A 12,823-nucleotide genomic window follows, 5' to 3' on the forward strand; every position below is an offset into this window, starting at 1 on the left:
AACTTTTGTTTTAAATACACTTGTGACAATTAACGTTGAATCTTGCTCTAATACCAGCTATCGCAGAACCGACCAATTTATAAGAGTACAAGTACAATGGCAGCCCGCAAGCGATCGCACTGTCATACTTGAACCCATATAAACTCGATAGTCCGTCGAGTACCACGACGGGTCTCGATAAACGATTTACAACAACCAAGATCGTACATGATTCAACATACATGCCACATATTACATAAAGTTCACAGATACATTTCGTCATTAGAGTACGAATAAAAGTTATTACAAACCGAGTTTGATAAATAAAGCGGAAGCAAATAAGTTCAAAAATTAAGTTTCCAACATAGTTTAATACAGTGCCAAGTAAGATCACGGTCCACAAAAGCAAGGATAGGAATTAATAAAGAAGCCTGCCCAAGGCTTACTCCTCATCCACAGCGGGATAGAAGCAACTCTTGCAATAACCATGATACATAGTGCCATCTGCAACAATGGGAAAATAAACCCTGAGTACGAGAAGGTACTCAGCTAGACTTACCCGTCATGAACCAGAAATAAAATGACTCCAAGGATTATGCAAGGCTGTATAAGTGGGCATAACTTGACAACATTTTTGCGTAAAAGCAATTGAATCATGGTACAGTTACAAATTCTTTACCAGGTTAATTATAACTATCCATTCCTAGGTTAGCAACTATCCTATGCCAAACATGTGGTATATCATTTAGAAGCATACAATAGTAACCATAGCAGGTATTGTAATTCTATATTCATCCGAACCATCATGTTTCATAACACAGTTGCTACGATGTTGGGACTAGCCAAGTTTCTCACTATCTAGGAGAGACGGCGATTCGAATCGATTTCAACCAGCTGGGAATTTATTCCTAACACAAACCCAGGTCTATCAGCCACGATAGCCTTAGGTCACCTTTGGTACAACTTAGGTACATATTTCATGGGTCCATACCGCGCTGCACAATCTGGAACACCAGATGCCAGGATGCTCAGGCCAAGCCTGCCCTTGGGCTCAGTCTGATCGTTCCCCGGAAGGAGCGCACAACAGAACGGTTCCCAGCCTGAGTTGAATTACTCGGCTTCGCAGTCGGAACGAGTTATCCGGCCAGCTAAGTGAGAGGCATGCGTTCAATCTTGTCAGAAGCGCCAACAACGGTACGGTCCTTAATCGACACAGACAAGGATAGATCCACACCCAAGACCTCCATGTCTTGTTGCTTCTCTATCGACTTCCCGTTCGGTCTCGGTTAACTTTTACTCCATGGTTCTGTTCCACGATAGCAAATATAGCCAACCGTGCTCCGGTATCCACCTATATCTCGTAGGTGACAGGACATCACCCGACTTCTACCGGTCTAAGCATGGCTAAGCATATTCGATCTTGGACCTATACCGGCTAAAGGGTTAATATCTAGACAAGGAATTTACATGCATCAAGTGGTTCCATTCAACTCTTATAACCTAATGCATCAATCATAAGTACGTAAGTAAACATTTGTAAATTACTGGGAGACTTAGAATGCTCCGGGGCTTGCCTCGTAGAAAGGAAGTAGGGTGGTGGTTAGGACACTCTGGAAGCTCTTCAGGGTTCTGCTCCACGCCTTCAGGAGCTGTGGCTTGCGGATCCTCCTGCTGATTCCCTTCCTCTGCTTCTTCGAATTCCAGCAACGTGATCTCTTCCTCTGATCCTAGATGCATGAGTATGGAATAAGTATTACAAATGCATATATGTTAACAAGTGCATCATGTTTATTGAGTAGGTGCATATCTCTTCTCGATTATTTAATTAACTATTTCCACAATGCATCGATTATGCCACAAAACAGTAGCTACTTGTTTCACTCATAACTGGAGTTCTACTAATCCAAATTCAGTGATCCTAGACTTTCTGGAAAGCTTATCAAATTCTCTACAACTTTGTTATTAACCATTTCTGGAAAGCTTATCACTCATAACTGGAGTAGGTGCATATCTCTTCTTGATCATGGAGTGCATAAATGTCCGACCATAGTGCATGGGCGTCCTTGTGGTTCCTCATCCGGTTAAACACATCTTTGCAAAGGCCTCTAAAGATGGTGTTTGTAGCCTTTGCATTCCATTTTTTGTAGTTCACTTCCTCGCCTTGAAGGTGTGTGGGATCCCGAGGTTTTGGGAATCCTTATGAGGCGGCTCTAATTATTCCAACATCTAGAGCTTCTAAATATGCCTCCATGTGGATTTTCCAATAAGGAAAATCATCTCCCTCAAAGATAGGAGGAGGACCATCCCCGTGAGACATCTTTCTCTATTCGGTTAAGCCTAAATACGTGAGCATGAGGCTTTAATACCAATTGAAAGGATCAAGATGCCCAAGAGGGGGGGTGAATTGGGCTAATTCTAAAATTCTTTGCAATAATTAAACCCTACGGTTAGCCCACTTCACCCCTTGTGCCTAGAATGTGTTTCTAATGTTCTATCGCATAAAAGTTTTGTACCCTAAGTTTCAATCCTACTCTAGCATGATAATTCTATGAATGTAAAGACATGAATTGAATTGCTCAAAGTAAATGCTTAAAGTAAAGAGAGAAGGAGGAACACGGTGATGTTTTGCCGAGGTATCAGAGAGTCACCACTCCCCACTAGTCCTCGTTGGAGCACCCGCGTAAGGGTGTAGCTCTCCCTTGATCCGTGCAAGGATCAAGTGCTCTCTATGGGCTGATTCTTTAACACTACATCATGGTGAATCACCCACAACCGCTCACAACTTGGTTTGGGTCATCCACGAGCTCCGTTGGATGATCACCAAACTCCCAATCACCACCAAGTCATCTAGGTGATGGCGATCACCAAGAGTAACAAGCACAAACTCTCACTTGACCACAACAAGCCTAATGAGAAAGGTGGATGCACACTTGCTACTCTCCTTGCACTAATGAGGCCTTAATCTTGGATTCTTAAATATCAATCACCTCACTAGGCTCTTGCTCTCCTAAGCACTCTCAAGGGTGTTTCTCAGCTGTTGAAATGAGCAAAAGTGATCCCTTAAGTGAATAGAGGAAGTATTTATCACCCCTCATTCAAAATGAACCGTTATGTGCCTCTGCGGGGTGACCGGATGCTCTGGTTAAGTTGACCGGACACTCCGGTCAGTTCTCCCCGCCACTGAGCAGTTAAGTTGTGACCGAACACTGACCAGCGTCCGGTCAGCACTGACTAGACGTGTCTGGTCACAAAACTACTCTCTAGAACCTTACTGAGGTTGACCGGACTCTGACACCCAGCGTCCGGTCACTTTGCTACTTAGCGTCCGGTTAGTAGCCGGAACCTGACCAGCGTCCGGCCAGTACTAACCGGAGGCGTTCGATCAGGATTCTCCCTCTCTGGGACCTTACTGGAGTTGATCGGACTCTAGCACCCAGCGTCTAGTCACATTTTACTCAGCGTCCGGTCGCATCCAGACGACTTCACCTTGATCAAATTAACTGACTGGACTTTGAGCCAGCGTTCGGTCACACTAAAACCAGCATCCAGTCAACATTTGACCCTCCATTCACTTCCAACTCGAAATCATATGTGAATAAAGTTTGCTCCAATTGATCTTATGGCTATTTAGGAGCTACCTAGTGCTAGATTTGACAAGTGTGCACCACACCTAACCCACTAGACTCACCTAGGTCAAGCTACCCATCCATACCCCCCTTAATAGTATGGCCAAAGGAAAAATAAAGTCCTAAACTGCTCTAAGTGTCTCTTCAACACCAAACGACACTTAGAACTAGTCCATCCTTAACCTTGTTGTCCATCCTTTGAAAACTGAAACGATTTCCATCGTAGGGGCATGACAACCATGATTGCCCAATCAATTGCCATTACCATGACCTAACTTAATTACCTCTGCAAAACACACATTAGTCACAGTAATCTTGTATTGTCATTAATCACCGAAACCCAACTAGGGGCCTAGATATTTTCACAAGGTTCTAGTAGCAAAGGCAAGCAAGTGGTTGAGTCCAATAACTATGATGAGTATGTCAATATCAAGAATGAGAATGAGAAGCTCAAGAAAGATCTTGAAAAGCTATCAACCACCAACACCATTGTGATAGAGAACCTTGACTATGATAGTGATCTAGCTCTTGAGAATGAGAAGCTTAAGGAAGAGAACAAGAGACTCAAGAAGGAGAAAAATCATGATAAGCTCAAAGAAGAAAACAAGAAGCTCAAGTTAGAAAAAGAACATCTCAAGGCTGGGTTGAGCAAATTCACAAGAGGTCAACATCTTCAAAGTGAGCTCCTCATGAACACCATCATGAAGATGGATAGAAGTGGCATTGGGTACTTAGCACATCAAGAGAAGAAGGCTCAAGCTCATTACCAACAACAACACAAGTCAAAACCAAAGCCGAAGAGGTGTTTTGAGTGTGGACAAGAAGGTCACTTTGCCCATGAGTGTCAAACTCCACCACCACAACCCTTGCCCAAGCATGCTAGACCCTTTGCTTTCAATGCTTATTACATGCTTAGAAAGGACTCTAGTGGAAAAATAAAAGTTATGTTCTTAGGACCTCCCAACAAGAATAGGCCTAAGAAAATTTGGGTTGCAAAGTCACTTGTTGAGAAAGTCAAGGGCCCTCAACAAGTTTGGGTCTCTAAACAAGCTTGATCTCTTGTGTGTAGGTGAACTACAAGACTGGTGGAAGTCATTGGGTAATTGATAGTGGTTGCACTCAACATATTGTAACAACCCAAAAATCCACACACCGAAAATCACAATAACAAATTTTTTGTGTTAAGCACTATGTGATGTTGAGTGACACATGTAGAAGCCAAACCCTAGTTCTAGATTGGATGTAACCCAACTAGGTTAAAATCATAAGCATAGTTTGGTTTTATGCCACATGTGTAATTAAATTCCTAAATAAATAAATCATGCATGCAATCTTAGACCCACTTGTGATTTGGATTCTTTTGCCTTATGTGATGTTTAACTAACTTACTTAATATTTATGATAAACCCTAACCAAATTGGCAACAAATAAAAGAGGAAGGAAATAGGAGAGAGGGAGCAGCAGCAGCCCAGGCCTGCTCAGCCTTGCGAGCTAGCCCGACCAAGCCCGCCTACCCTCCCACTCGCTCATGCGGCCCATGAAGCCGGCCTAGCATCGCCGCCCGCATGCGCACAGCCGCTGACAAGCCAGGCCCGCTTGTCAGCTATCACACGCCGCACGCAGCCACATCGCGCCAAGCGCCTGACGACCTAACCCCGCTTGTCAGCACAGTAGCATCTTCTTCCCCTCGCCCACGCATTCTCCCCGCATGACCGGAGGCCGACTAGCGTGGTAGGCATGGGCCTAGGGTCATGCAAATTGCATGACCTTGTTCCCCCTTGCGCCACGCTTACGCTACCGCATGAGAGCCGTCGGATGCGCTGCACGTATCACCACCGCCTGATCGCCGTCCGCCATTAGAGCCCTTGGAGTTTGGCTATAAAAGCCAACGTCCGTGAGCCCTAACCCTCAGCCCATTCGCCGCCGCCGCTGGTGGCATAGCACCACACAATGTCAAGCCGAGAGAGAGGGAGGAGGGAGAAGCAAGGTGGAGAAGGAAGCCGCTGCGGGGAGGACCTCGTCGAAGCCAGGAGCACCGCCCCGATCAGCTATAGTGACCTAAGCTGCTCGACACGGCATTGCATCACCTCATCACGGCCTCGCCTCGCCACCGCACCACCATCCTACCACCACAAACCCTGTGGTGAGCCATCTTGCTGAGACCACCTCCCTAGCCAAATGGAACATGCACCGCCATGATTGAAACCTTGCTAAAGCTTCGAGCTCCGGCCTAGCCCAACTGGTTAGCTAGGGAGACTGCCATGGCCGTGCTTGCCAAGACCTAGGACGTGCCGTGCGTGCTGCCAACAGCCAAAAGGAGGACCCCAGCCATGACGTTGTACATCAGAGTAGGAGCACACATGCACGGACACGCTCACCATGGCCAAGAGCACAACCATGGCGAGACCACCGCATCTTCTACGTTGTAGTAAAGGCAACGTTGACACCCGACTGGTTCTGCCATGACGAGAAACACACTACGCTCACCTTAGCCGAGGAAGAAGCCCACTAAAGCCCTATGTTGCCGCACCGCACCTCGTCAGAGCGCCACCGCCTCCGCTTTGCCCCCACCACCGTGGCTGGAGCCACTGGGAGCACCAGGAGCTCCTTCAACACGCCCACCATGGCCGTAGAAGCACCATGGAGCTCGCACGCTCCTCCAACTGGGCTCTCGCTACCACCGCAGCCCGGTCCATGCACACCGACAAACCCATGCCACCGTTCACCATGGCCAGAGCCCTAGGAAGCCCTCGCCGTCGCCCCAACCCCACCGTCGCACTCGCCGAGGATAGGGGAAGCTATCGCCTACCCTAATTGGACGCTAGTACCGCCCAAGAGGCTCACCGGTGACCTCACCGCTGGCGGGAGCCCCATCGGGGAAGAGCAGGGGATTTTTCCCTCGTTGACCACGTCGACCATGTCCCGAGCAGCTCCGTCGAGCTCCGACCACAACCGTGTCGATCACGTCCTGAGCAGCTCCGCCAAGCTCCGACCACAACCACGTCGATCACGTCCTGAGCAGCTCCACCGAGCTCCGACCACGACCACGTCCTGAGCAGCTCCACCGAGCTCCGACCATGACCACATCGTGCACGTGAACCAAACCCTGGGAAGGAGTAAGTGGACCAAGTCCATCATAGACTGGCTCTACGGTCTATGGACCAACGCAGGCGGGTTCACCATGAACCGCGCCTCACCTGCGCCCGTGGATCACGGCCCGTTAGTGGCCCAGTAAGACAACATGGCCGCACCAGCGCGCGCCACGTGGCAAGCCAAAGCCCAGCCCGTATCCAGGCCCAACCAGCCCAGTCGAGGCCTAGCCTATATTGGCCATTGACTGGTCAACGCTGACCATTGACCGGGCCCACAAGTCAGCAACACAGAGTCGCTGGACCCACTTGTCATTGAGTGATGTCATGATGACGTCATGCGGGACCCCACCTATCAGTACCAGAACCGAGACGATGATGTCATGCTGATGTCAGCATGCCACATGGACCAATAGGAGCGTGACACGTGTCAGCACGATATTAATTTAGCCTTTTCCCATTTTCAGAAATGATTTAAACTTCAGAAATTCATAACTAATTCATACAAACTCGGAAAAATACAAGACCAAGACCAAAATTCATCTAAAATCGAGCTCTACGCAATGAACCCATGTTTGAGTGCATTTGGCTCTTTTTGAATTTTCATTGCTTGTTGTGCTATTCTATAGACGTCGCTAACGCGACTATAATGTAGTCGTTTGCAGACTCAGAGGAGAACCAGACGGACAAGGACTGAGAGTACCATGAGGAGTATGGAGACGACTTCACTGAAGGTGCCACATCCCACTGAATCTCGTAGCACCTATTATGCATGGCTCATATAGAGCTGCTACTGCTTTACTTTATTGTTATAATCACACTATGATAGGACTTGTATGGTAGTATGCTTTCTTGATGGCCTTTACCTTGACGCAACCTTACCCCTGCTTACCCTGCTATTAGGCTAGACACACGCACAGCCGCTGACAAGTCGGGCCCACTTGACAGCTATCACGCGCCACATGCAGCCACATCGCGCCAAGCGCCTGATGACCCGACCCTGCTTGTCAGCACAGTAGCGTCTTCTTCCCCTTGCCCACGCATTCTCCCTGCGCGATCGGAGGCCGACCAGCGTGGCAGGCGTGGGCCCAGGGTCACGCAAATCGCATGACCTTGTTCCCCCTTGCACCACGCTTACGCTACCGCACGAGAGCCGTCGGATACGCCGCACATATCACCACCACCCGATCGCCGTCCGCCATTAGAGCCCTTGGAGTTTGGCTATAAAAGCCAACATCCATGAGCCCTAACCCTCAGCCCATTCGCCACCACCGCTGGTGGCACAACATCACATAGCATCAAGCCGAGAGAGAGTGAGGAGGGAGAAGCAAGGTGGAGAAGGAAACCGCTACGGAGAGGACCTCGCCGGAGCCAGGAGCGCCGCCCCGACTAGCTACATCGACATAAGCTGCTTGGTAGGGCACTGCATCGCCTCATCATGGCCTTGCCTCGCCACCGCACCACCATTCTGAAGCGACCTAATTTCCGTGAAGGGAAATCCACAGAGTCGAAATGTAATAAGACCATTGTAGATCATATTACCCAAATTCCAGTCGATCATCACATCCATACAACGTAATTTTAGAGTACAAATAGTGTGGAATTACATAAATTATTACATCGCCGCATTGGTGGAATCAAAGGTAGCATTCATTCAGAACAGCTTGAAAATAAGATCGCCAAACTCGAGCGTAGGAACGAACCCCTCAACCGTCAAACTCCCCGGAGCTATACTCCTCAGCAGAACCTGTGTGCCAAAATTTATCAGTACGATTTGTGGAAATTGGATGCAAGTTGGATATATTCAAAAGGAACCTATAAGGCTGGGGTTTCCTATGTTTTAGCATATCAAGTATATAATAATAGTTGGTCAAGTTATAACACCATTCCCACACACATTCCACCCCATTCCCTTTCCAGAGCCAGGTTTCAATCCTGGGATCGATATACCACCATCTCCACACCATCACCATACCATCGCTTAGTCGACAGGCCAACTCCCTCTCGGCACTGTCTCAAGGCCCATAGCCCCTGGCTACGACCAACACTCTCTCACGGGGGAAGAAGAGAAGGACTCATCTCACTATCTAGTTTAAGCGAAGCCCAGGAAAGGTCCATAGCCGACAAGTCGGCACATGTATCGATCGATCAACCATACACTCTGTAGAGGTTTTACATAACCACAAGATCCGCCTTCCTCGCTGACCGTCCTCAACTAGAATGATTCTGGGCGCTTGCTAGCCTAGGATAATGCCACTCTACCATTTAGCCCTGGTACACCCCAAGTCTAGTCTGGGGTGGCTGAAACTGTGAGTCATGAGCCGGGTCCACAAGGTCTCCATGAAGTCTCGGAAGGGTGTGGAGGAATCCTCCATGCCCCATACCTCCTTACACTGTCCGCTATCAACCTAGCAGTAGTGGCAATATCCTACCAAGTAGTCCGACCATCCCGCACCATATAGGGCGAGTGGTATGTAAGGCTTCCCGGTGAATCTGAGTACTAGTAAGTCCTTAGGGTTGACCAAGCCAGAATGTCTTCATCAGGGTTTCCATTCACTATGCCACCACAGCACCTCCATCCCGGGCTCCTCCCATCACAGGTTCACACCCAGGACCACCTTATATACCATTTACCCACCACAGGTATCCCTTTCCAGGGGTGCCCGGGTAGCACCCCATGGCAAGACTTGCCCCAGGCTCGTCGTATACTCCAACTTGGTCGACACAACCCTCACCCTCCACACACCCAAGTCACACATGCAGCACTCTCCCCATAGTCCAGATAACACCAGTTTTCACCATGCATTTAATGTAGTATAAGCGTAGTAGAAGCATAAGCAATGAAATATAGCAGTAAGCGTGTGTCTTGCCTAATAGCAGGAGCAGGGGTAAGGTTGCGTCAAGGTAAAGGCCTTCAAGTAAGCATACTACCATGCAAGTCGTATCATAGTGTGAGTATAACAATAAAGTAAAGCAATAGCAGTTCTATATGAGCCATGCGTAATAGGTGCTACGAGGTTGGGTGGGATGTGGCACCTTCAGTGTAGTCATCTCCGTACTCCTCATGGTACTCACGATCCTCGTCCGTCTGGTTCTCCTCCGAGTCTGCATACGATTGAATTATAGTCGCGTTAGCGATGTCTTATAGAATAGCACAAAGAAGCAATGAAAATTCAAAAGAGTCAAATGCACTCAAACATGGTTCATTGCGTAAAGTTCGATTTTAGATGAATTTTGGTCCTGGTTTCGTATTTTTCTGAGGTCATATGATTTAATTATGAATTTCCGAAGTTTAAATCATCTTTGAAAATGGAAAAGGCTGAATTAATCCTAGGCTGACACGTGTCACGCTGTGATTGGTCCACGTGGCATGCTGACGCCAGCATGACATCATCATCTCGATTCTGAGCTGACAGGTGGGGGTCCTGCTGACGTCATCAACTCGATTCCAAGCTAACAGGTGGGGGTCCAGCTGACGTCATCTTGACGTCAGCATGACGTCATCGACGTCATCGTTTTCGACAGGTGGGGCCAGAGGCTCTTAGGTCACTGACTTGTGGGTTCGGTCAAAGTCAACATCAAGTCAACGGGTGAGTCAACGGTCAACAGATCACAGACACTGATAGGTGGGGCCAGGGCTGCTGACGTCAGCAGCTGACGTCACCATGACATCATCATGACGTCACCTCGTTTGTGTTTGTTACTGGCAGGTGGAACCCGCGTGACGTTGTCATGACATCAGCAAGACGTTACTTACTGACATGTGGGTCCAGAGTCTCTGTGTCGCTGACATGTGGGTCCGGTCAATCGGTCAATGTTGACCGGTCAACGGTCAACACGGACCGGGTCTAAACTAGGCCGGTTGGGCCAGGATAGGGTTGGATTTGGGCCAGGCCGGCCCGGACACATGTCGTGCTGCGAAGGATGCCACATGGCGCAGTTGGGCTCCCAGTAGGCCTCTAACGGGCTTTGGTTCATAGGCATGGTCCACGGTGGACTCAGGAGCGCTGGTCCATGGACCGTGGGTAGGTCTATGGTGGACAGTGTCCATGCGGGCACAGGCCATGCAGTGCATCGTGCACCCGGTGCATGGGGTGACGAGAAGCTCCGCCCCCCTCCCCGTTTCTCTACCGGTGTGTTCCCACCGGTGGCGTTCCTCGCCGGTGAGCCTAGACGGAGGCGGAGGGGCGCATACGAGTGGTGCTATAGCTTCTCCAAGGTACGGTGACTCTAACGGTGGGGCTATTGCGGTGGCCAAAGTTTCCCCAGGGGTCTGGCCATGGCAACAGCTACTCAAGCACATCGGCGTATGAGGATGGCGTGGTTGCAGCGGCAAAGGCCGGTCATGTGGTGCGCGTGAGCATCACGGTGCTCCAGCGGGCTCATCGGGCAGGTCGAAGGGACTTCTAGAGCTCCTAGTGGCTTTGGCCACGGTGGCGGCTCGATTCGGTCATGGCGGCGGTCCGGTGGTGACTGTGAGCAGAGGGCGGTGCATGGGCTCACCTTTGGTGTCGAAGGCGAAAGGATGGCGGTGTAGTGGTGGGTCGTGGCCGTGTCGAGACAATGTCGTGCAGTGCCGAGCAGCAGCGTCGACGTGGTTGATCGAGGCGATGTCCTCCGCTCCAGCGACTCTGGCGACGTTAGGCGGCTTCGGTGCTCCTTCTTCCTCCTCTATCCCCTCTCTCTCTTGGCTCGGGCGTGCAGTGGATGGCCACAAGGTGGCGGCGGGGCACGGGAACGTGCTTGGGCAACCGAGGCCGGGGCTTTTATAGCCGAAGCTCGGCCATGGCATGGAGCGAGCGGCTAGGGATGGCCAAGGGGCACGCGGAGGGTTGTGATCGCGTCGAGGCTGGGGCTACGGGGTCGCGACACGGCCACGGGTGCGTTGGCAAAACCGATTTCGTGCTCCTTCATCAAAAAGGCGGGGGCAGGGTCACGGCTCGGCCATGGCCATGGTAGGCATGCGCGGCAGCGGCCACACATTGTGCATGACCCTATTGGGTAGCCAGTGCCTACGTAGCACCCATCCAATGGGGCCTTGCAGTCGGTTGTGAGGGCACGAACGGCGGAGAGGGGCCAAGGCGGCATCGGATCTTTTTCCCATGGCATCTGCACTCTGTTTTCTGGATGCAGAGGAGGGGACCAAGGAGGGGGATGACGAGGGTGTCCCACCCATCAACCAACACAAGGAAATACGACGGCGTGGTGGCATGTGGGCTGGCTGCGTGGGCCGCGCGGGGTTGGGCCAGGCCTGCTTGCGGCTGCGCGTGGGCCAGCGAAGCCGGGAGGGCAAGCTGGGCCGGCTGGTGGTAGAAGGCAGGCTGGGCCGACTCAGTTGCTTGGGCTATGAGGCTAGCTCCTCCCTTTTCTCCTTTTCTATTTTTCTTTTCCTTTTTCCATTTTTGTTTTATGCTTCACACATGTGTATATAAATCAAAGTAGCATGTTGCACCCATGGTATAATGTTCCATGGTGAAAAGTGTTGGTCATGGTATATGTTTGGGATATTGGTTCCATGTTAATATAATTATTTATTGTAGAATTAAATATTTGGTGGCTTTTATTAATCAATACATAATCCAATAAAATTCAAATCACCATGTGGAATATAATGCAACTTGATGTATGCTATGTGGTAAAATAAATTCAAGGTGATGAGGTGAGATACTTGTGCAAGTCATGTAGGCTTAGTTAGTGCAAGGCTAGGGGTTTTCCTACATGCCACATCATCACTCAAGGGTTTTAAAGAAAAAATTTGTAGTTGGGATTTTTGTTGTGTGTATTTTTGGGTTGTTACACATCCTACCGCCACGAACCCTGTGGTGAGCCATCTTGCTAAGACCACCTCCCTAGCCAAATGGAATGTGCACTGCCATGATCGAAACCTTGCTGAAGCTTCGAGCTCTAGCCTAGCCCAACTGGTTAGCTAGGGAGACCGCCATGGCCACGCTTGCCGAGACCTAGGACGCACCGTGCGCGCTGCCAACAGCCAAAAGGAGGACCCCAGCCATGACGTTGTACATCGAAGCAGGAGTGCACATGCACGGACATGCTCACCATGGCCGAGAGCACAACCATGGTGAGACCATCGCATCTTCTACGTTGCAGTAAAGGCAACGTTGACACCCA

This window comes from Miscanthus floridulus, chromosome 1 (assembly GCF_019320115.1).
Source record: "Miscanthus floridulus cultivar M001 chromosome 1, ASM1932011v1, whole genome shotgun sequence".
NCBI classification, from domain to species: Eukaryota; Viridiplantae; Streptophyta; class Magnoliopsida; order Poales; family Poaceae; genus Miscanthus; species Miscanthus floridulus.